This window comes from Vipera berus, assembly GCF_964194415.1.
Source record: "Vipera berus genome assembly, chromosome: 3".
Lineage (NCBI taxonomy): Eukaryota > Metazoa > Chordata > Lepidosauria > Squamata > Viperidae > Vipera > Vipera berus.
This window is the reverse complement of record NC_138204.1, coordinates 46497370-46522935: the sequence shown is the minus strand read 5'-3', so window position 1 is coordinate 46522935 and position 25566 is coordinate 46497370. Positions and strand designations below refer to the sequence as shown.

At 37.2% G+C, this 25566-nt stretch overlaps 1 protein-coding gene across 5 annotated transcripts in view; it reads right to left on the bottom strand.

Moving 5' to 3' along the window:
* Window positions 1-25566, bottom strand: part of PLEKHA6 (pleckstrin homology domain containing A6) — a 217233-nt gene that overhangs the window by 146885 nt on the left and 44782 nt on the right. The window contains exon 1 of one of the 5 annotated variants that reach the window (XM_081324117.1): window positions 1068-1299. The exons of the other annotated variants lie outside the window; for them this stretch is intronic. The gene's annotated coding sequence lies outside the window, so the exon portion shown is untranslated. Of the gene's footprint in view, window positions 1-1067; window positions 1300-25566 lie in introns of those variants that run through there. 5 annotated transcript variants of the gene reach the window in all.

Sequence of the window (25566 nt, the reverse complement as noted above, 5' to 3'; positions counted from 1 at the left end):
CTGTGCTTAGGAGCACAGTTCACAGAATCCCCCTAGCCCCCTGCAGCACTTGCATATCTGCCCACACTGTGGAGCATCTGCCACCAGCCCCTCTGGCCCTCACGCACCTGCCTGCATTCTAGAGTGCCTGCCTGCAATATCCCTTCCCCTTCTGCCTGCAGCTCTCACTGATGGCTCTCACTTTCTTGGGACTCCCATCTCTTCTCGCTTTAAAGCCCACATCGTCCTGAGGATATGACAGGTCTTCTAGGATCACATGACATTGCGCTACATAGCCACATTGCTTGGCAACAGAAATTCTGGTCTCAGTTGCTGTTGTAAGCAGAGGACCACCTGTAATTAATAGCACATACATTCCTTTAAAATAACCACATCATTTCTTTTTCTTTCTTTCTTTCTTTCTTTCTTTCTTTCTTTCTTTCTTTCTTTCTTTCTTTCTTTCTTTCTTTCTCTCTCTATCACAGGGCACCCCCTTTCAAACTAAGGTTTGCATAGGTATTGTCTACACCCAAACAGAGCAACATACACATTTCAAGCTACTGTACAAGCAATGCATGGAATTAGTTCCAGGTGTTGCAAAACCAAGATATATAATCTTATAATTTGCATCAAACTGGCATTTATACCATGCAAGGTACATAACATTTATACAGTGAATAAAACAGAATTGTAGCTTTGAAATCAGATTCTAACTTCTAACTTCAGCATAAATTCCATTTTGGAACAATATTACCCCTAGATAACATTGAAGGTTCTGGACAAAATGGGTGTACTTGTGTGTTTATATTAAGATTCATACCTAAGCGCATGTGTCATAAATTTAACACATCTGTAATTTAATTTCTCATAATCTTACACAAAAGTATTTGAACTCATCTTCCTCCCTTCCCATGCTCTCCACAACTCCTAGACTTTATACCAACCAGGATAGGTCTGTTTTAAACATTAATTGGAAGCGCATTCAAACTGCCAGTCCTGTATCTCAACCCAGAGAAATGATTTTCACAATGTTTGTAAAGCTGGAAAGAAGGTTAGCATAAGTTCTCCATTGGAACATATATTTTTACCTTCAGGTAAAGTGAGCAGCATCCCTCTGTAGTCTTGAGTACAAGATCTCGTCGTTAAATCCCTGTTATCACGACTGACAACTTAAAGGTGGAGACTGGAAAAAGACAGTTGGGAACTTTCACCGAAGAACTTAAAGGAAAAAAGGAAGAGGAAAAGAGAAAAAAGAAGCTGTAACAGCTCCTTTCTTCACCCTAACAGATCCGTCAGCAAAAAGGCAGAGGAATATCCAAAGACTGGAAGGAACTGGCAGGGTGATAAGCTAGATCTGAAATCTGAAACTGCAGGTTGGGTCAGTTACATATAAATACACACACACCCATTTACTCGCCTCTCTATCACCACCCCTCTGTGTTTCCTTAGTACTATAATAGGAGGCAGCCCTCTAGCTGTGCTACTGCAAACTAAGAACGCTCCGTAGTATTCACAAAGAGTAAATAGTGAACTCCGTCAAATACAAACCTGTATTTTTATCTTATTCATAGAAACCATACGACGAAAGCTGGTTAAATGCTCAGTCAAAGGGCAGAAATATAACATTAAGTAATACATTTTAACATATTTGAAGAATTTCAAAATATGTCAGAAAGTGTTATTCTAGAGACTGTATAAACAAGGTGCGGAAGAAGTACAAAGGAGAAGAGTTTCATTCACTGATTTTAAAGCAAGTGATTTGAGGATTCAGGAGGTGGGGAACATACAAGTGAAAGATATCTCGTGTATGAATAAGATTAAGTTCTTTAACACATTTTTAATTTAGTTTTTAATTTCAAAAACAGTTTTCAACTTTGAGGATAAGCAAAATACCCTCAATTCAGTTCAACGGTATACTTTAAAAAATGTGAGTGATTTTTTTTAAGGAAAAGGTTGATCATATCAACTCGTTGCAGCCCTACACATGCCTTTTGAGAAAGAAGCCCTATTGTTCACTGTGCTTTTCTGCTGCATGTAGAGGATTGGAGCGTTATTGTGAAACTCTTTTCATGGTGATCATGTCTGAAGCAAGTCTTATTGTATTTAATGAACCTCACTCCCAAATAAGTGCTGCAGCTGTAATTACATATTTGATAAACAGTAATTGGATTACTTTACTATGAGCTTAAACAATCAACAGTGTCAAACAGATGCTTTCTTACACAATTAATAACCTGCAGTAGAATAATTAATGCGTTTGTTCTACTGGATTGTTCTAACAGCAGCACCCAAGGAAGTCCATCATCCTATTTGTAATAAATTGCAGGGTGGAAATGTGGGAAGGAACAATCCTTCTGATCAGAAGTATCATAGAGGACTTGGAACATAAACGTTCGTCCTCCATCCATTCAAATCATATCACATTCCCTTTTCTGACTTTTCCCATCAGGTGGACCAAGAGATATGGGGAAGAGGATTCAAGAACCCGTCCATGTTCACCAGCCTTAGAGAGGAAAATCAGATGCATTTTTTTCTGTTCATGGATGTTAGCCTTGGACCACTGAATTGCTTCCTTAATTATTAAGAAAATGGCATGTGCATATTCTCCTCTTATTTATTCAACATTTTATGTTAAACATAACTTTTAAAAAGTTGGGTTGAAAGATAAGCATAATTTTAAAACTGGAGGAAGAAACATTAATAACCTGAGCTAAACTGATGACACTACCATGATAGCCAAACATGCAAAAGATCTGTAAGCTTTGATTAAAAAAAGTCAAGGAGCACCATGAAACAATGGGGCTAAAATTAAAATTAAGACCACGCTTTAGAATTGACAATAAGGATATTGAAGTGGTTGATAACTTCTGCCTTTTAGGATCAACCATTAATTGTAAAAGAACAAGCAGTTCAAGAAATATACCATGGACCAGCACTTGATAGGGCAGCCATGAAAGCCTTAGAAAACATATTTAGATGCCATACAAACATGAGAACAGCGCAAGTAATGATATTACCTCTTACACTTTAAACTATGAAGAGGCAGCATAGGAAAAGGGTGGACTAAGTTACAATGTTGATGAGTATGGTATTGGTTTCTGGAAACAGTAAGTTCCTGATATATCATACCAGGTAGGAAGATCGTGCACAGGGAGTGATAGACACTGATTTGCCAGACGTGCCATCTAACTGAAAGTCAAAAAACAAAAGATGTCTTGTAGCACCGTTTTAACTAATACATTTTACTAAAAGGCATAAGACTCATCTGATGGTATCAGGTTTGGCTCACAAAAAATTATGTTTTCTAATAAAATGTGTTAGATGGAAAAGGTGCTACCGAACTCCTCATTTTTGACTAACACCTCTCCCCACCTACAATATCTCACTGGAGCTAATCAAAGAAAAGGTTTTTTGATCCCAGTTAGTGGTAGGGAAGGGTTTAAACTCTGGGCGCATGGGGCAATTCTGAATTGATTCCACATTCCTGTTCCCAGAATGCTGCATTGGTAAAAATGTATTCTGCTGTTCCTACTACATCCACTTCATACTATGTCTTATCAGCACCAACAAATCTGGAGTATTTATTTGGAAATTTATTAATCTCTATATCTACCTTCATGTATAGAATGTATATACTTACATGGCTGTGTGTGTGTTCTGTGGACATTTTAACCAGCTCTACTTTATACTATGCTTTGGACAGCAAATTAATCTAGAGTTTGCAGTGTTGTTGAAAATGCTCAATTTCATAAGTTACAGTTGCTGATAAATATACATTTTCAAAGACAAGGTAGAATTTACTAAAGTCCACTTGTAATTCATATCCAGTTTTGAAAATATTTATCCTAGCTATGAATCATTTAAGTCAATCCAGAAGTGCAATATTTCATCACTCAGTTTTGGAATAAAGTATATTATCTAGAAGGGGCAATAATAGTCAAATTTATATGAAGTGTTGAACAGTTTCCTCTGACATGCTTGTATCCTCTTTGCTGATCGCACTGTGTGGGCCAGGCCTTTACACATGTTTCTCCTGGGATTTAAAACAAAATCCTATGCAAACATAAGCCTGGCAGTGAGTCAGCAAAGCCAGTGCAATTCATAATAGCAGGTTCTTTGTGATACATGTAGAAATACATCTCTTTCCTACATATATTCAGTGTGATGCTATAGCACAAGTATTTGTATTGCGTTTTGGATGCCAAGGTTACAGCGCAGAGATTTAGCCCTTCAGGTTTTGCTTGTTTCAGTAAAAAATATTACTGATATTTGTATTCCATGGAATCAGTATCTATTTGTGACAAAATTCACATCATCTAGTACGATAACTGATCCAGTAGCATCAGACACTGACATCCCTTTGGCAAATGAATGCCATATACTTCTACTAAAACCATGTAGCTATAATAGTAAGAACATGAAATTTAAAGAGAACTTTATATTTTGTATCAATTTCTTCGTCTAATTCATCATTCAATTGAAAATGTCTGATGTTTATTTTATGTGAGCCATAGTTTCATTACATCTGTAAATTATTCTAATTCTAGTGATCAAATTGTTCCTTTAAGATTATGCATACCAGTCCTTCCATATAATTTCCAGCCCATCTAGATTGAGTGACAACGTCTGAAGGAGGCATTTTCCTGTTTATCCACTGGCATCAAAAATTCTGTTTGTGTTCAGTTACACATACTTAGGATTCCTCTTCCTATAGACGTGAATTTCTCTCTAATGTAATTTATTAAAATAAGGTGTTGAAGGTAGTAAATATACATTTTTAGGTACACTGAAGGTAAAGGTTTCCCCTGTCCAGTCATCTCCGACTTTAGGGGGCAGTTCCCCTCTCCATTTCTTAGCCGAGGAGCCAGCATTGTCTGAAGACTTTTTCTGTGGTCATGTAGCCAACATGACTATATGCCAAGGTGCCTGGGATGCTGTTACCTTCCCAGCAAAGTGGTACCTATTTATTTACCCACATTTGCATGCTTTTGAACTGCTAGGTGGGCAGGAGCTGGGGAAAGTAACAGGAGTTTACCCAGTTGCATGACGCTGGGTAAGTTGTTGAACATGGGCAGTCAGCTTTCCAGCTAACAAACTTAACATCTTTAACTGAGGCATTGCAACCCCCCCCACACACACACAAACACACACACACAAGGTAAATGTGCAATCCAATTTGAGTTTTAAGTCTAAATGAGAATTTATTCAAATAAGCATCCTGGATGACCAGAATCTGAATCCAGTTTTCTTATCTCAGGTTTCCTAGTTATTACCCAATACAGAAGTGGTACAATATATTACCTCTCCCTGGTGGTTTTTTTTTTTCTTTCTACTTTTGTTCAATCATGTCCAGTTCTTGAAGAGTGTGTGAACAAGTCCCTGCAGTTTTTTTGGGCAAGGTTTTTCAGAAGTGGTTTGCCATTGTCTCCTTCCTAAGGGTGAGGAAAGGTGACTGGCTGAAGGTCACCCAGCTAACTTTGTGCCAAAGGGCTAAAACTCATGATTTCCAGTTTCTAAGCTGATGCCTTAGCAACTGCATCAAACTGGCTCTTGACTATATATTCTCTCTCCCTATTCTGTAGGGTGCAAATCATCCACCCTATGCACAGCATGTGAAACAAAGCCTGGTAATAGACCATCCTTACTGTTCCTGTTATTCTGGATGGTTGTTTATAAGCTATTCAGCTCGAGAAACCCTGGTATCATTTGAAATAGGGCTGGTTTTCAAAGCACATTGCTAAAGTTATTTTGACATTTATTTTCAGCCAAACAGCAAATTTGTTTCCTCCATGGTTCTGAAGTCACACTCATAATCCCACTATTGTAAAAGGCAAGTTAATTCATCTGAAAACTTTTGGGATGTGTTCTTGCTGCAAGCTGTAAGTCTTCCATGGTGAAATGGAAATTAAAGTAGATAACTTGGAAAGAAATCTCCAGAGTTTAATTTTATGAAGTAAAAATCTTGATACATTTTTTGTCAGAATCAGTGGGGATTTTTTTATATCATAGACCACTTGATTTTTACCAATTCAGTGGCAGGATCTGGCTCAGGCATAGTCTGGACATCAGTGTACTGCAAGCTGTGCTGTAAAATATATGAAATGTTATTGTCATGCAAAGTTTGGATTCCTGAAGGAGCAGTGTTGACATAAGCAACCCCAAACCCCATCATATCTTTTTTATATGTATGGATAGCTTGTAGTTGTGCAGGAAAGCTTACATTCAGGGTGGTGGGTTATCAAAGCTATTGTTTTTGTTAGCTGTGTAGAAAATCTAGCATGTTTAGACTTTTACATTTTAGCATATTGTGCTGTTACTATTTTAATCATTATTTGAACAAACTGTGATGGCTAACAAACTACATTAAAGCTTTGTTGTTGTTAGCTGTGAAGTCGTGTCCGACCCATCGCGACCCTATGGACAATGTTCCTCCAGGCCTTCCTGTCCTCTACCATCTTCTGGAGTCCATTTAAGCTCACGCCTACTGCTTCAGTGACTCCATCCAGCCACCTCATTCTCTGTCGTCCACATTAAAGCTTATCACAGTGCAATAACCTGACAAAATCTAATCTTGTTATAGCTTTAAAAGATTTAAAGAAGAGAATATTTGTACCTCAGGATTGGGGTCCTTGGTGCTCTCTGAGATTGGTGGTTTTCTTGCAGATGTCTCATTACCAAACTAGATAACATCATCAGTGCTAGTAGGGAGTGGAATTCATTTTATACATTAGAACTCCATTTTATACATTAGTGGCTTGCCCTGTCAGTGTTTATGGGAGTAGTCTTGGTGGTTCCTTGATTGGGCTGTGGTTTACTGTTAGCTTGTTTGTCTGCACTGGTTGTTTCTTGATTGACATATTATTTGCTTCATGATTGTTGGTCTAAAGTTAATCTTGGTGAAAATCTCTGCTCATCTGGGTGTTGATTTCTGGTGAAATGGTGTTTTGGTATTTTTGTTTTCTTTTTGGCTTTTTGATTGTCTCTTTTGAATGATATTCATCATGTCTTCCGATTGCTAATTGGTTTAGCACTTTTGGTTTAGTGTAAAATGTGACCTACTAACTAGCTATGTGATCAGGCTAGACGGGCACTGGGCTCATGTATCATGTTATTCCATAATGTGGTCTGCTGATTAGTGAACTCTGTGAACCAGCCATTGTTGTCTACTGATTGAGCCATTGTTAAATAAACTATTCCATAATGCAATACATGCAACACAGTTTGGAATTTACAGTCAAACCAATATGAGGGTAGTGGGATTAAATTAATGTTTTCACAACATGAGACCATTACTGGCTTCCTACAGAGTTTCTGTCATCTTATACTGAATTTGTATCTTACTGTAATAATTGCAGCATGATCGCCACACCTGTTTGGCCACTGTTGACAGAATGAAACTAGTTCTGGGTTGAGTAAACAAAAATATTTCCAGATTGGAATGTGGACTGAGGAAGCAGCTAAGGACACCTCCAACATTTCTTCCTGCCAGTTTTAAGAGGATTCTCTCTTACTTCCTCTAAGAGAAAAATGTTTCAGCTAAACCAAAATGCTCCCACTGAGGGGAAGACTTGATATTTTATACAGTACAGAACTTGGCTCAACCTATCTAGTATTTGGCACAGTACAAAAGCTAAACACATTTGGCAGAATCTTCCCTGGTTTTTTTTGTTTGTTTTTGTTTTTTGAAGTATGTAGCTTATCTGCTCCCCAAATCTGGAATGATAACAAACTGCAATGTAGACAAATCTACATCAGCCAATGCCAGGTTTCAAAGGTCTGAGAACAGATACAAACTATAGTGCCAAGCAACAAATTGTCTTGGCATCACATTTGCTTGTAGAGTCCACTTTATAACTATTTAAAATAGGCAAGGCAATATGAATGGATAGTTATAGGAACTACATTTAGGCAAATGTCACACTCTTAAACAGTACATTGCCACTGCTTCCTTACAGATTTGTGTGAATGTACAAAATGCAAAAAGTAGCAGTATTGTTCCAAACAATCTGCCCCACATTTACTCTCAATATTTGCTTTTTGCTGATTTTGAGATTTGGATACACATATTCCTTTTTGAACTTCCTGGTTACAAAAGATTTATAAGAGCCTTTACTTTGCTATTTTGACACCCAGAAACAATTGTGATGAATCTCAGAATCCCAGATGAAAGAAAGCAGTAATTAAGAAATTGCTTTTTCTGTAGGCAAGTAAAGTGTTTTATTGCATGTCTTGTCTGTGAAACAGGTTATTATAATAATCATTTTCATACATAGAAAAATGTGGTTCACATGAATTGGAAAGTGTATCCAATTCTTCTTCAGAGGTGGAGGCCACCCCTGAATTGGAATGAAAAATAAAACCATCAATTTGGCTGGCCTGACCAGAGTGTTTAGAATCTAGGATCCCTTTTGACAATTTGCTTCCACAAAGCCCACTATTTTATGATTACATCTGCCTGTTTCATTTGGTCAAAAAGCAACCAGAAGTAAAACAGGTATATTCAGTCAGATACACACAAGGTATCAATAGCTACTCTATTGCTAAGGTATTGTGAGAACACAGCTATTATTCAATTGTTAAATATTCATAGCCCACCCTAAGGATCTCAGGATTGATGACAATTTATCAAACACATAAAAAAATACAAGAGCAATAAAATTAAGTCATAGTTTGAATGAATGAAATAAGTGACAATACTAGATAAGGGACACATTTTCATAAGCAACAATAGATCACAGCTAGCCTGTGGCTGTTAAGATCCAAATGCTAAGTAAAAGGTCTGATCTTCATCAGGGGATGAAAAAGCAAAGCTCTGGGGAAAGGCATTTCAAAGTCAGGATGCCACAAGTCAGAGAAGACTTTGGTTCATGTGTAGAAGGCATCATACCTCTCCCCGTTGCGCTGCACTGAGATCCGACCAGCAGCATAGAGCAGAGGTCCCCAACCTTTTGGGCACCAGGAATCAGTGCCATGGAGAAAGGTTTTTCAGCAGACTGGAGGAGGTGTGGTTTTGAATACTGCCTGCATCCCGAGGATGGAGCTTTGTTTGTGTGTGTGGCCCGATTGCTGGCATGCAAGCAGTTGATGTACTTATATGCCAGTCAGTCTTGCTATTTTGTACCAGCTGCATGAGATTCATTGCCACAATCTCACCAGAAGGTTGCCAGAACTTACTTACTGGGGCCATGAAATCTATGTCTAGGAGATATTGTAGTAGTGAATCAGTTATAGCTACACTTCAGCTTCAGTTGATAGCTCTTCTTACAAGGTGTACAGAATAAAGAGGGGTCCATACAGAGGTAAGGTCTTGTCCAGTTCCAGAATCCATGAACTACTTCTATCTTATGGAGATTCACCCTATATTTATGGCTCTCTTCCAGTCCATTATCACATCTACACATCTGTTCAACATGTTACAGCTCACCTTAATGCCAGCAACAAGTACAGCAAGATTCATCTGTATATTGGTGAGCCAGTCTTTTAAATCCACACTCAGCCTCTGCATCCAGCAAATGATGGCTTATTCAGTAAACCATAATTTGGTACAAAATGAAAATCCAGCTATTCTGCTTTTTTTTATGATGGATTTTCTATGGCAGGAAAAAATACTAAGGGGGGGGGATACAACTGGTGGGATTCAGCCATTTGCACCACTTCAGCAGAACCGGTAGCTAATTTTTTGTTGCCCAGGCCCAGAATGGACTTCTGGAAGTAGCATCCACACAAAGAACCAGTTGTTCACATATTTGAATCCCACCACTCTATCTATCTATCTGTCTATCTATCTATCTATCTATCTATCTATCTATCTATCTATCTATCTATCTATCTATCTGTCTCATATCTATATATCTATTTCCAATGAGTACCAAAAATGATGAGTACCAAACAATTTTTCCCATAAAGAATAATGTAGTGACTTGATGAGCATGCACACAGACACAGACACAGACAGAGAGAGTGCGGTACCTTGGTACTCAACTGCTTTGAAACTCATTGACTCACTACATTATTCCTTATTGGAAAAATTTGCTTGGTACTCATCGTTTTTGGTACTTGTAGCGCTTCCCAGAACTAATTAATGATGAGTACTAAAGTACCACTGTGTATGTATGTATGTATGTATGTATGTATGTATGTATGTATGTATGTATACACCCATACTCTGGATTAGGGGTATGTAGCACTTCAGATCAGAAGACAAAATGATCCTCATCTTAGACATACTGCACCTATTAGTGTCTTTTGAAGAAAAGAAAAAAAGAAGTTTTCCTGAGCTTGCCTAAGAGGTGCATGATTCCAGGAAATACTCATTTGAGTTGAAGAGACACAGACAGGATGTGCCAAGATGCTTCAGAGGAGGCACCCACACTCTGAGAGCATCTCCTTGGCCCAAATGGGTATCTTCCTGAGTCTGTGTGGTTACCATGCAAGCTCAGGAAAAGGTGCAGCTTCTTTCAAGAGATGACAGGTGTGGCCTGCATGCCCACTCCAAAATATTTTTGTCTTTCAGTCTGAAGCCTCAAACATCCCAGGTCTAGTAGGAGAGATATGGGTCATTCCCAAGCCTACCTCTGTCTTAATTTTTTAAACATGTATTATCGATTATTTATTTGATTCATATGATATCTTTTCTCCAGGAGCTCATAGAGGCATACAAAGCAGGCCCAGAAGGAAGGAAAGAAGGAAGGAAGGCATCTTTTGTTGCCTTCCTTATATAACAAGTCATTTTCATAATGCATGTTATAATAGATTTAATCCTGGCTTGGTAAATGCAAGCTTGGCTAATAAAAAAAATCAAAATAAAATTTCTCAAATTTCTTCTATGCCTTTGCTGGAAGAGAAGAGCAGGAGGAACCTGGTAGCATATTCCTGCCAAAATAAACCATGTTTTGTTGCAATGTTTAAACCTTACTAAACACACCTCCATCTATTATTAGTATACTACATTAGCATGGTAATTTAAATATGACAAATAAATAATTGATTCATATTTGTTGTATAAAAACATTGTTTTGCTCTGGAACAATATGTGATGTGAGAACACAGGCTTGGCAGCTATTTATCCTCAGCACAGAGGGTAAATTCATTGACATTCTTAGAAAAGAAATAAAACATATTGGCCTGAAAGTGAACTCACGGCTGTCTGTCTTCACCAGCCTCTTGCAAACATGGCCAATATTTTAGCTGGAATGCGTAGACTTCCAGCTCTTATCTCTCAGCCAGAAAGGATTTTAGCAAGCTGTCTGCAAACCCTCAGCCAAGGTTACAGATTGTCATGCAAGGTCTCACCTTCCTGACCTTAGATTTCAAAACTAATAAAGACACTGCTTAACTCATTTATGTTCTCTTCACTTACTTTTGTTCACCTATGGAAATGCCTATCTGAGAGAGAAGAATTTATTGATCTGAAGAGCATTTGCCTTCAGGAAAAACAGCTTCTGAACATGGACAAATTCTTACTTTCAAAAATCTCTTGCTAACCTTTGAATAATTTGAAGCTGGCTTTTAAGCACATACTGCACAGCTATTGAATAAGGAGCTGGTAAAATATGTTGGTAGGATAGCAATTTCTGTGAGGAAGAGGTCATTTCAATTGAACAGTTTTTCTCCTGACAGTCTGGTCAAGCTTTATTGTACCCAAACACTTATCTGGAACTGAGCACATTCAAGTTGTAATCTTTCATTGGTGCTCATGGTCTTCAGAAAATCAGATAGCCACATAAATCCTGAGAGGTTTTGCAGTATTTCAATTCACACACTATTTTTAACCTCAAATTTGAAATTTTAAAAAGTGGTCTTCTGAATAAATAACACTTCTGTACTCTGAATCTTTCCCTGGAAACATGTAGTCCACCCACAATCAGCCAGTAGGTGTTGAATGTTTCTATATCTATCCATTAATGCACTGTGTGAATTGGTTCTGAGTTAGAGAGAGACATGAGATTTCACAATGACTCTCTCTTCTGAGAAGCTGAGGAAAGTTGCACATTTCCATTCATGTGTGTCTTCATTGCATATTTTTATCACTAGCACATTCTTTAATTCAACAGAGTTCATAAAGGAAGGCCCAATTTAGACTGATGAAAAGGTGGAATCTGTTCTATCTGAAATTCACTGGCATGACTCAGCAAGTAAGGGGAGCTTGCAGCTAGACAAGAATGGAACAAGAGTTGTGAGCGACTTCAAGTCAACCATTCTAGTCTTTCACAGAGTTCTTGCTGCTTCCTGCCCATATTCTTAGTCTCTTCTGCTCGTGAGCTCTACATAATTCATTGCGCTCCCAATCCAACTATTCCAAAGAGGAAAACAACCAAGTAAACAATTTGTCTCACAAAGAACTGGCAGAAGATTCCCAGTGAACTCAAAAAAACTGGAAGACTGAAGAAATGAAGCTGAGGGGCAGGGCTGCGTTAGGCTGAAAAAGCAGCATGGCTATTCATTGCAGTTTAGCTAACTGCAACACAATGTGCTACTGATAAGCCCAATACAAGGAAACTGGACTACTGAATGCTCAGTCTTTTTCTTCTTCAGTTTACATATTTACAGCTATTCTCGATTTTCCACATCCTATATTATAAAGCAGAAATGGACTGCCTAAGCTCCCAGGTACCCCACTTGTGCCCCAAAGATGCTGAGTCTGTGCTGCTGAAATTCATTGGTACAGTTTTCAGGAAAAAGATAATAAGAGGAGGAATGGACTGACAAGTCACCTGAGCAACAAAATGCTTTGATTCCTACCCCTAAACTTCACCAGAAAAATCCCAAATCCCAAATAAATGCCCCCCCCCCGGTCAGTAAAGGTATCACATTACTAGAAAGTCTTATGCAAGCCACTGTGGCCTCCAATGTGGAAAATATTACGATCTTTACTACAGGAGATTTTACATTTCTTATAATTAGTATAATAATGTTTAGTCCTAGATTTACCCCTTGGTCAACTACAGTCTTCCTAGCCTATTAAATGGAATTTAAATGGAACTTGCAATTCATTATTCTCTAACATATCTCAAGGATACCTAATTGGGCAAGGCTGATTTTACTGAAATATATACAGTACTGCTTAAAGACATTTGTGAAAATAAAGTATTGGTATGGTTGACTTCTAACACTATGAGAAGTCTAGTCCAAGTCTAAGTGTACAACAGCTCTTTAACTTATATGTTCACTAAAAATTACCTGTTACAAGAATAGTTCTTGTTGCTAATGTACTTTGGTGTTGACATTCAATAAGAATATTTTGATTGATAAATCTTTAATGATCACAATGGACAGTTTCTGCAAGCTCAGCCTGCAGAATTCCCTATCAGACTGGCCACTGCTGAAACATCAGGGAGTTGGTCCATAAATCTGCTGGGCACCAAGACTAAAAAAAAAATCTGAATTGGAGAGCTCCATGCAATTTATATAAAACTTATTGGGTAAAGTAAAGGAAGAATGCCAATATGATTGTTACATAGCAAGGAGTTTGCCTGTGAGAGTTAAGGAGAAATCCTGGCTTTTTTTAAGGATATATTCCATATTGGAAATATTTCCAGAGATCCCTTAAGATCACTGCTGTTGGCAAAATGAACAATAGTTTCAAAAGATTCTGGAAATAATGGGTGTCACAAGATCCCTTTTTAAACCATTATCCAATTAGATTCAGATTCAAGAGAGAGACATATGCATTGGATACTGGACCAAGTGGTTTATTTATTTCTTCCTATAAGTAGATAGACTTTTAACTTTGTAAAACAAAGGGTTTTTCTTTTATAAATGGTAAGGTAAAATGCATAAAAATATCCTTGTAAATACTTCCTATTACCTATATTCTACACTGTATTACTATTACTGCAATTCTATACTCTTATATGCCTCTATACTATATTTTATTGCTATTACATCTATACTATTACTATCACTATTACAATTACCTCTATACTATCTCTTCTATACTATATGTACTATTACAGAGCCTGTTCTATCTTAATTAGTCTTTCTTCTACTTTTTTCTTCTCTGTTGTTGCTTTTTCATGATCAGTCATCAAATTAGATGACTGCAATTGCTGTGGTGAATTCTCATTATTCTTTTGCTAAGAGAAAGAGGGGGAGGAGGAGGAAGATGATGGTGATGCTGAAAATGTTTTGCATCCTTTTGAGGCTGTATAATTATTAGTGCTAAGCAGATGCAATTTTACCTGCAGATCTGGCCTTCTCTCCTCCTGTTTTCCTGGATTCATTATGTACAGCAGGGTCAATTATAAACATTTAATTTCCCTTTATCTGATGTTCAACTTCCTTGCAGTCATTAACATTCCATAAACATAATTAACGGATACCTAGCAGAAGAGAAAGATACAAATCCATATTTTGTAATTGTGTTTACAGAGACTTTCTAATTTAGCGCAATTAGTGCTCAATATTTCCTTGTTCTTTCTTTTATGAAAAATATTTTCATCTGAAAGGAGCAAAGCTTTTGTAACAATGTCATATTTCTACAGCACTCAGATGGCATCATATCTATGGGTGGCAAAAGGGTGCTACTTAGGTAGGAAATCCCGCCCTGGCAATTCTCCTTTATTTCTGAGCACATGCAATTATTTCTCAAGGACAGTATATTTATTTCACTATTAAAAAACATTTGCCTGTTGATTCTCCAGGCTAAAATCAAGCCTTTAAACATTAATAAATAATTTTAAAATAATAGCATTTGCATTAAAATGGATGGTAAAAGAAGAATATGAAATAAAATCTGCCTCTACCTCTTAGCAGGGTTCTCATGTCTAAAAATAGGTTCTTTGGCAAATGCCTTTATAAGAATAAGCACCATTCAAATATTAGGAGACCATAAAAAGCAAAACAAAAAGAAATGAGCCATCTATAGGGAAAAGCAGCTTTCAAAAACAATATTGTTTCCTTCTTCCTATGATTAGATGTAACTTGCAAACACGCAGAATTATCGGCACAAGATAATGGAAATTGGGCCAAATTCCAGCAAATTCAACAACTAGCTTAACATTCCATGACATTTAAAGAGCTTGGATTCCACCAGAGCATTTATATGTTGGGCAAAGCAGCTCTTCAATGGCCTACAGTGACATTTAGAATATTCAGAAAGAAATTTCCTTCACAGCCACTCCTCAAGAGCACCCAATCCCTGACCGGACATGGCTTTGGGTATTGAGAGTTGGATAGCTCCTAAACACAGGATATGTTCTTGGCAGGAAGTAAAAGATGTGAGAATAGGAAACTTAATGGGGCCCAAAAAAGTCACTGCCAGCAGGGAGTGAAAGAAAGTATTGACAAGAAAAGACTGGCATCTTTCCCAGCCTAAACCAGTGTTTACAGCTAGTATTAAAAGGACAAATGAAATAATTCAGCATTTCTAGTACTAAAAACACTTCATATAGTCTCCCTCTGTCTCTTTGCCATTGATAATTTATCAATATCATAGAAAACATTTTATCAGATTTTAAGACATTGATTTTCTAGCTTGATTCATACCGGCTTTTCATATTCAATCAACATACAAAACAGTAGTTAAAGGAAGAGATATATTACTTGCACAGGTTCAGAAGAGAAAGAGAGAAATAATTCAGAAGTGCAAGTTTGCCTTATCTTCTGCACATAATGACAAATCCTACTTTGTCAGTACATTTAAATCTGCACATTCCTTGGACAGCAAAGGTGACAAGCAAGTAGTGGAGCGTATAAAAGCACTGGAAGGCAAAATAACAAAATTCCACCTTACTTATTTCGGCCATGCCATGCAATCAAACTCACTGGAAAAGGCACTTATACTCGGAATGGTCAGCAGTAAAAGGAAATTAGGCCACCAAAAATATGGACACATCAAAGCTGACATCAGCCGAGCTTGAAACAACTGAAAGAAGCCATACAAGATCAGAAAATGTGAGATCGCCGGTCCACAGAATTGCTGAGAATTGGACATGATTGAACAGATAGCATCAACAACTGCAATTGACACTAAAGCACAAGTATAAGTAATTTTCAGGCATCTGTGCTCCTCCTCTTCATACGGTGACATTTGACCCTGGCTTGTTTGAAACCAAATTGAATAATATAAATAGATTACAAATTTCCAACATGCTTCTTGAGGTTGACTCAGGGGAAGAGGATATGTATATAAATTCAAGGATTGCTATCACTTGTGCATGTTCTATGTGTTTGAATAGCATCATTGCGTTTTTAATTTAGTACAGACATTTTAGGAACTAGTATGCAGAATTACAGTTACACTTGGATGTATTTTAGCATTCCAAAGTATTCATAATAACATAGCATATAACACATATGCTAACTTGGATGGCTTTAAAAGGAATCTGGGTAAATAATGCATGGTCAGTGGCTACTGGTCTCAACATTACTTCTAGGTTAAGACTAGTGGGGCTCCAAATAATAGTTACAGGCAGTCGTGGGATTCAGCCAGTTCACACCAGTTCGGCAGAACCGGTAGCTAATTTTATGTTGCCCAGGCCCAGAATGGACTTCTGGAAGTGGCATCCACATAGAGAACCAATTGTTCACATATTTGAATCCCACCAATGGTTACAGGAGATCAGTACTGAGAGAGGAATATGACTGTACCTCCTGCTTGTGGTCATTCCAGAGACTTCTGATTGGCCAACATAAGAAACAAAGTGCTAGATTAAGGTGGACCTTATGTTGTTATATGTTCTTATGAAAATTCTAGAGGATCCTAGCTCCTTACTGAATATCACCTTGTTCAGATGCACACTTAAAGAATCCCGATATAGGTATAAACCTAAAAGAATTCACAAATCAATCTTTGCAAAGCAAAAGACTGTTCTTGAAATGACATATGTTCATAAAAATAACACTTCTATATTAACTATTCACAAATCAATCTTTGCAAAGCAAAAGACTGTTCTTGAAATGACATATGTTCATAAAAATAACACTTCTATATTAACTATTATCTCCTAATCCTGTTTAGTGAATATCTCTGTGCGGCTTCATAAGCCCTTTTTATCCCCTGAAAAACAAACAAAGAAATAATGGAACACTTGATGAATGTTAAATCAAGTGCTTGTAGCATCAAGTACTAAATAAATTAACAACTTCTAGCTTCATACAATCTCAGTCTATCTAATTAATAGACCTAAATTAGTTTTGAAGAAGAGGCCATTTCTCGGTGGAGCATGTATGATACCAACTAGAAAAGACACAGTTTCATCAATACCAAAATGAGTAAGAAGTAATCAAGAAGTAATCTCCAATGGCAGCTATCTTCATGATTTGGCAAGGGAGAGGTGAAAAAGTGGCAATTGTTGTAGACCAAATGCTGTCTTAACAATAGCAACTAAAAAGCATCTGTCTAATACTGATATCTTCATGGTACTGAAGAAGCATCAATTTAACACAGCAAGAAATTAATGCAACCTTTACTTCATAAAATACAAACAGGGTTTGTATACTATGTTAAGCTCTTCTGAACCACAGTTTCTTAAACAAACCCTGGTGTCTAGTTCTTGAATATTTAATTATTTATTTGTAAACATTTTTATACCATCCCATATCCAAAAGTCTCTGAATAGTTTACAATCAAGCATAAAGCAAAAGTTGCCCAGAATCACTATATAAATCACATTAAACCATATATATGTATATATATATATCTGTATGTATATGTATATATATATGTGTGTGTGTGTGTGTGTGTGTGTGTAAATTTTTTAGATTGCTAACAAAGAATTAAAGGGAGACTGATATGCATTTCAAACTTATTTGTTTTCATCAGTCAGCCATACCCTTCTGAGATTCGAACCTGGGCTGATTGCACATTAGGCAGTTGTTTTTACCTCTAGGCCAAAAGCTCTATCTCACTTTGTTAGCTGAGAAGCAAGGGAGATATGTGTTAAATTATTAGGCTAACAAAGTGAGATAGAGCTTGTGGCCTAGAGGTTAAAACAACTGCCTAATGTGCAATCAGCCCAGGTTCGAATCTCAGAAGGGTATGACTGACTGATGAAGACTAATGAGTCAGAAATGCATATCAGCCTCCCTAAATTCTTTGTTAGTAATTTACACAAATATATGAACTGTCCGGTGTGACTACAGCCTGTTCGATGGCCTTTGAGATAAGGCTGAAAACAGGAAATAAAGATTTGCTCCATGTTTGGGGCCTAGCAAGGTAATCTAAGAGTTAACATATGACACACACACACACACACACACACACACACACACACAGACACACACACACACACACACACACACACACACACACACACACACATATATATATATATATATATATATATATATATATATATATATATATATATATATATATATATGTTAAGTGTTTGTTAAGTATTTAGAAGTATATATATCACATTAAATTAATACACAAATAACTTTGCGCTAAATGTTACAAGGAGTGTAGCTCTGAAATTTAATGTATCAAAACCCAAGTTATTATGTTTGATAGGAAAAACTGAATAAATGTAGGCAAGTTATAAATAAGCAGCAAAAAATAGAGGAAGTAAATTAATCTGTACTATGTAGGTGGAATGTTTACTAAAAATGCATGGAGAAGTTGTAAAACATGCAACTACTGACAAAAAGGTAATGGGCATTAAGTCATTTGTTGCAAAGGGTGACTGTTGATTTAATGAAAATGACTATATATTATAAAGCATGTTTTTGCCCAGTTTGATATACTGAACTGAGAAAAAGGTAACCTAGAAGTATAAACCTAAGTGGCAACGGGGTACTTAAATAGGCGTGGTAAAATAAGATGAGATAAGTTCAAGAATGTATGCTGAATGAACGTGAACTGAACTTCACAGTGAGTAATCGATACAACTACATAGAAATAGTTTAGCCATATAATGAGAAGGAATAACATTTGAGTTACAAAGCAAATACATAAAAGAAGAGTGAGTGGATCAAGAGGAAGTCATGGTTGGATGGAGCTGATGAGATCCTCGAAGAGAATAGGTGAGAAGTTTAAAGAACAAAAAGCAGTCAAGGCAAGCAAGATACAAAGGTATGAGGAGGTGTAGTGATTGGTACTTGTGTAAATTAAATTTAGCTACATATTGTTTTTTTCTTTCTTTTTACATTATACTTTTCTTTGCTAACTATTCCTTACTCCTTGCTCATGTTTTACATTTGTATTAAGAGTGCTTGCTCCAAAAGAGAATAGTATGATAGGTATATCTATATGTCAGTATGTACTACATTCCCTACATTCCCAAACCACCAGTTTTATACAAAGTATAAGTTGCCATTATTCCCAAAGCAACTCTAGGGGTTGTACAATAAATTAACGAATCCCTTATAAAAACAAGAGAAAATCAATAATAATGAGAACAATATTAAATATTATTTCAGGGAAAACAACACCATCTCTATAATTAAAAAAGCCAATCTCCTGCTGGCATTCCTCAGTTCTTAATGCATGCAGCAAAACCATACTTGATAATCTCAAATGATTTGAAATGTAACAGTAAAGATAATATAATATTTATCTGAAAAATGTATTCACTGCAATTTCATTAGAATGATGAACACGGTTGACTGAATTAAAAATTCAGGAGACAAAATAACATTTAAATGTAATCAAATGGCTTAACTCTAAATTGTCAATTAAATGTATATGTATAAATGTAGAACTTAAAATATTCAAAGAATATCATATCTATTTTGGTAGCTTTGAGTTAGTTTTGATACTTGGAAAATCTTGGCTGCATTTTTGGAAGTAGTTTACCATCACTTTCTTCTTATTGCTGAGAAAAATTGACTGATTTAAAGTCACCCAGTTGGCTTCATGCCTAAGAACTCATAAGTCTCCCAGTTTCTAGCCTGGAAGACTACACAAAACTGTCTCTCATAACTTTCAATAGACTCTATGTAAATAAGATTTTTTAAAAGCTAGTGTTGGAAACAGTTCTAAAATTAAATTATCTCCTTGGCTAATCTTAATGCAATGAGTTTTTCCAAGCCTCAAATATCATGCTAACATGCCTTTCTAGCTCTAATAAACATATCCCGACATGTTTGGAGTATGACAATTTCAAAGCCAATTTCATCTTCCTACATGTATCTGACTTAGCATAGCTAAGGGGCTAAAAAATAGATCTGCTTTAGGAAATCCCTACAGGAATATTTACCTAACACACACACACACACACTCTCTCTCTCTCTCTCTCTCTCTCTCTCTCTCTCTCTCTCTCTCTCTCTCTCTCTCTCTCTCTCTCTCTCTCTCTCTCTCTCTCTCTCTCTCTCTCTCTCTCTCTCTCTCTCTCTCTCTCTCTCTCTCTCTGTCCCAGTCCTCCTACCCAGGGACAAAAAAAAATGCTGCAACTTCTGAAATAATATTAAAATGACACCATTGCCTCTCCAATATCTTGTATAGCTAACAACATTTTACCACAAATATAGGTTGGCCTAGACATTGGTACATAACCACAAATCCACCAATCTAACCTGGATTTCTCAACTTTTGCAACTTTTAAGACATGAAGACTTCAACTCCTAGAATTCCCAACTCAGCACAGCTGGCTAGAGAATTCGGGGAGTTGAAGTCCATACATCTTAAAGTTGCTAAGGTTGAGAAACACTGATCTAACCTCTACCACGTCCTAAACTACTGATCCCAGTCTTCAGTGTTATTAATAGTTCTTAGCCTTGGAATTCTAGTCAGTGAGAGGTGTAAAAATGGAATTGCCATGCCATTGCTGCAGACTGACAACATGAACTGTTGCTTTGCTGTGTAAACTAACTACTGGGCTGTAGATGATAGTAGGGACTGAAGGATTACAGCCCAGTTAGTTGTTGTCTCATTTCTCAAATGGGAGCTGTCCAGAGTTTGGTATAAGATGAATGGCCTACATAAATGTTTTAAATAAATAAATAAATAAATTTCCAGTGCCTACGCAATAAATTTTCTTGAGACTGAGAGGAAAAAGCATGCCTTACTGATGAGCAACATGGAGAACTCAAAGTCTGCTACAAATTATTGATTACTGAATAAAACATACATTGCTTGCTTAATAGACCATCCAATGTCAAGATCTGAGTAAAAACTCTGATTCTTACCTACTTGTATAACATCAGTAATTTGAACAGCAAATGTTTGCCACATTCTTTGGAGGAAGCAGTCCTACAATCATGCTGAGCTCAGCAGACATGCATACATTCAAAAGCAATTCTCAAATAGGTGTAAAAGAAGTGGGGAAAACCAATGCTATGTAAATATACTAGTTAGGCATTGTGCAGACACACCTTCAATCCATTCCTGGATTAGCAAATCTGCTAAATCTAGACTATCCTGATTTACAGTCATTTTGTCATATTAGTATCTAAAACTAATAAGCACTAATTTTAAGAAAAATGTGCCAAATACTAAGCCAATGGTTTCTAAAATATAAGATATTTTGGCCATTGCAAAGTAAAGCAGAGTCCAGTCTGCACTTGTTTACTATAATATAATTCTCGATAACTATAATTTTATTTCAGGCTGCATTATATTAAGACACAAAGACAGGGATTGTGTCTTTAAACCACCAGACTGGCCAGATGAAACCAAAAGGCACACATTGTGCAGAATTCTACAAGACCTTTATCAGAAGTTTACCTGCCTGTAGATTTTAATGATATAGAATCTTTGCATTGAGTAGTCCTTGTTAGCTGGCTAATATTACATTTGTCTTCCACCAATGGAAGAAACGAAAAAGAAACAAAATTCACAAAAGAAGCATAAGAAAATAAGGGACACAACTGAAATAAAAACAGTAGAGGAGCATTTTTAGGAAATGTCATTAAACACATTAGAACCAACAATAGAAATCCATAATGAATGATGTCAGAAAGAGGAAACTAACAAGGGAAACAACTTAATGTTGGATGACAAGGTGGTTAAAACACTACTAATGAGATTGCAATAAGTGTAGGGTAGATACTATGACATCACTGATGACACCAACAAGAGTATGAGTGTCAACCTACTGTTGTGGACACTAAGCTGATGTTGAATTTAATTACGGCAGCGAGACTTTTAGTAGGGCAATATTGGAAGAAGGAAGAACTGCCGACTATAGAAGAATGGACTTTAAAAGTTTCCAACCTGGCGGAAATGGCAAAGATTTCAGCGTACTTGAAAGACCATTCGCAACAGAGATATATTGTGGAGTGGAGAAGATGGATTGATTATATCCAGAATTAATATGGGACTAAAAAGTTTCATCTAGCATTTGAATAGGTATTGATGTGATATTTATATTGCTTGTAGTTATTTTATAAGAGTTAAAGTGCGATAGATTTAATAGTTTATTGTTGTTTGCATAAGGTAGACTATGATTGTTTGTATTTTTATACCCTGTATTGAGCTCTGGGAAGTCAGGGAGGGGGGAGGGGGAAGGGAGGGAGGTGTTGGGGAGGGTTGGGGAGAGGGGGGGGGTTGGGAGGGGTTTTGTTAAAAAAATGTATTGTAAAACTTTTCAATAAAAAAAAAGAGTATGAGTGTCAACACAGCAATTTCTCTTATCACACGTACAAATGCACAAAGGTTCAGTGAGGTGCTTTGTTTTGAAAGCCTCTTGAAATTCAGAGAAATGTTGATATTAAAACAGCAGAGCACTCGCAACATTCTTCTCGCAAAAAGTAGTTTTTTCACAAAGGTGGTGAAATGACAGATTAAACTGATGGAAGCATTAAAGTAGAGCTCTCTGTCTCCACAAGACACTCAAACAATTGTCTTGTTGAGACTGCTGTGTCACATTTTTTCACATCTCTTAGAAACATACAAAGGTTGGAATAATTTTATTCCCTTAAGCTGCTTTTTCGGAAAGGCTGATTAATGTGTATCTTGACAACTTCAAGTGATGACACATACATTTCACCACATATTTTAATAATTTTTGTATCATCCCAAATGAGAGGGTACCGTATTCAAGCATAAAACTACAAAAAATGTTTGACCTACTAATATGAATCAAATCTAACTCCTACTTCTCCTATTCACAAAGCTAGTCTGTTTATGGTGGGGGGGGGGAGAGAAAAAAATTGGCAAGTTTTTGGAAAAGGGATAGAATAGGGACTTTTGGGGGAGGTATGTTGAATTGAAGACAACTCTTTGAAAGCAAAGCCAACAACCTTCAGAATGAGAAATCAAATCCTACAATGTTATCCAACTGAATTAAAGACTAAGACTGTTAGAAATAAAAGAAAGGAATATAAAATTAGTTTATTTCAACAAGGTTAAATAAGACTTTTTTTTTGCAATGTTATGGCAACCCTTTATGGACTTTCTGCTGACACTAGGATTGAAAAATGGATATTTTATGGATTTGCTTATAGACAAAGGATGGGATTTGGGATGAAAAGATATTTGTTTGTAACCTTATAGGGGGTGAAGAGTTATTCTACTTGTTGCAATGAAAGTTAGAAGTCTCTTCTTTATAATTTTTTTTTCTTTATTGTATAGGTGCTGAAACTTGCAAGACACAATTGTTAAATGTTTGGAATTTTTTTTAGGAAAAGAAGTGGGATGGTTTTGATGTGCTACTGAGAAAAATACATTGGAATCACCCCACTGCATTTTATACAACCTCCTTTTCAATACTTTTCCAAAAGCAGACTATCATTGATGCTTTTATCTCCAGGGTCTCATTACTATTCCATCCCTCTGGATAGCTTTTGGATGATTTTCTAATTGTGTCCAGCTGTCTCATTTTTATTTCCAAAGATGATTGCTAAATTTGATTGAGCCCTGCCTATTTCATTTTACCTTAATTGAGTCCTGCTCATTTCATTTTACCTGTGATTCAAGGAAAGTACAGGAAGTTTATTAAGTTTATTAAGTGTATTGTGAAACAATACACTCTTTCATCCCCTTTTTATCATAAGAGTACCTTTAAACAGCCTTTCTCAATCTGATGTTACCAGACCTCAGTTATAAAAACCTGGAAGGAAGACCTCTCTATAAGGTAGCAAATAAAAACTGCAAGCTCTAATCCTGCTGCCATCCTGTGGTCAGGCCAAGTCCTGCAGCCCAGATATGGTAGGTCTACAATAGTTGTAGTCAGAAATAACATATGGTTTAGGACAGGGGTCAGCAACCTGAAACAGTGAAAGAGCCACTCGGAACCGGTTCCCTCACAAAAGGAAAAACTGGGAGCCACAAAAAATGTGTGCACATGCGTGTACATGCGCGCATGCGCAGAACAGGGTTTGACTGAAGAGTGGAGACAAGGCGAGATATGCACCTACCCTGCATATTTGAATTGGTTGAACTTTTTTAGTCCCACTTTTTTTTTTGGACTGCACATGGCAGAGGACTGGGAGCCGCAGGAGACAGCTTGTGGCTCCGGAGCCGCGGGTTGCAGACCTGTGGTTTAGGACTATAACAACCATTATGTAGGCAGCCGTCTAGCAGAATGCATGTAGCAACTAGCAGTCACAACTTACAATGAAAACTCCTTTAGCTCATAACACATGGGCATCCCCTTCATGGATTACTGCCCCCTTCATGGATTACTGCCTTGTCGTGGCGAAGGGGCTTGCGTAATTCAATGAAGCTATGAGCTATGCCGTGCAGGGCCACCCAAGACGGACAGGTCATAGCAGAGAGTTCTGACAAAACGTGATCCACTGGAGAAGGAAATGGCAACCCACTCCAGTTTCTTTGCCATGAAAACCCTATGGACAGTACCAAAAGGCAAAACGATATGACGCTGGAAGATGAGCCCCTCAGGTCGGAAGGCGTCCAATATGCTACTGGGGAAGAGCAGAGGGCTAGTACTAGTAGCGCCAGAAAGAATGAAGCGACTGGGCCAAAGCCGAAAGGACGCTCAGCTGTGGATATGTCTGGTAGTGAAAGGAAAGTCCGATGCTGTAAAGATTTTTTCTCCATAGGAACCTGGAACGTAAGATCCATGAATCAAGGAAAGCTGGACGTGGTCAAACAAGAGATGACAAGACTGAACATCGACATCTTAGGTATCAGCGAACTAAAATGGACAGGAATGGGTGAATTTAATTCAGATGACCATCAGGTATACTACTGCGGGCAAGAATCCCTCAGAAGAAATGGAGTAGCCTTCATAGTCAATAAAAGAGTAGGAAAAGCAATACTGGGATACAATCCTCAAAATGACAGAATGATCTCAGTTCGAATCCAAGGCAAACCATTCAAGATCACAATAGTCCAAGTCTATGCCCCAACCACCAGTGCTGAAGAGGATGAAATTGACCGGTTCTATGAAGCCCTACAGCACCTTATAGAACTAACACCAAAAAATGATGTCCTTATCATCATGGGGGATTGGAATGCTAAAGTAGGAAGCCAAAAGATAACCGGAATAACAGGCAAGTTTGGCCTTGGAGTACAAAATGAAGCAGGGCACAGGCTGATAGAATTTTGTCAAGAGAATACGATGGCCATAGCAAACACCCTTTTCCAACAACCCAAGAGACGGCTCTACACATGGACATCACCAGACGGTCAACACAGAAATCAGATTGACTATGTACTCTGCAGCCAAAGATGGAGAAGCTCTATACAGTCAATAAAAACAAGACCAGGAGCTGACTGTGGCTCAGACCATGAGCTTC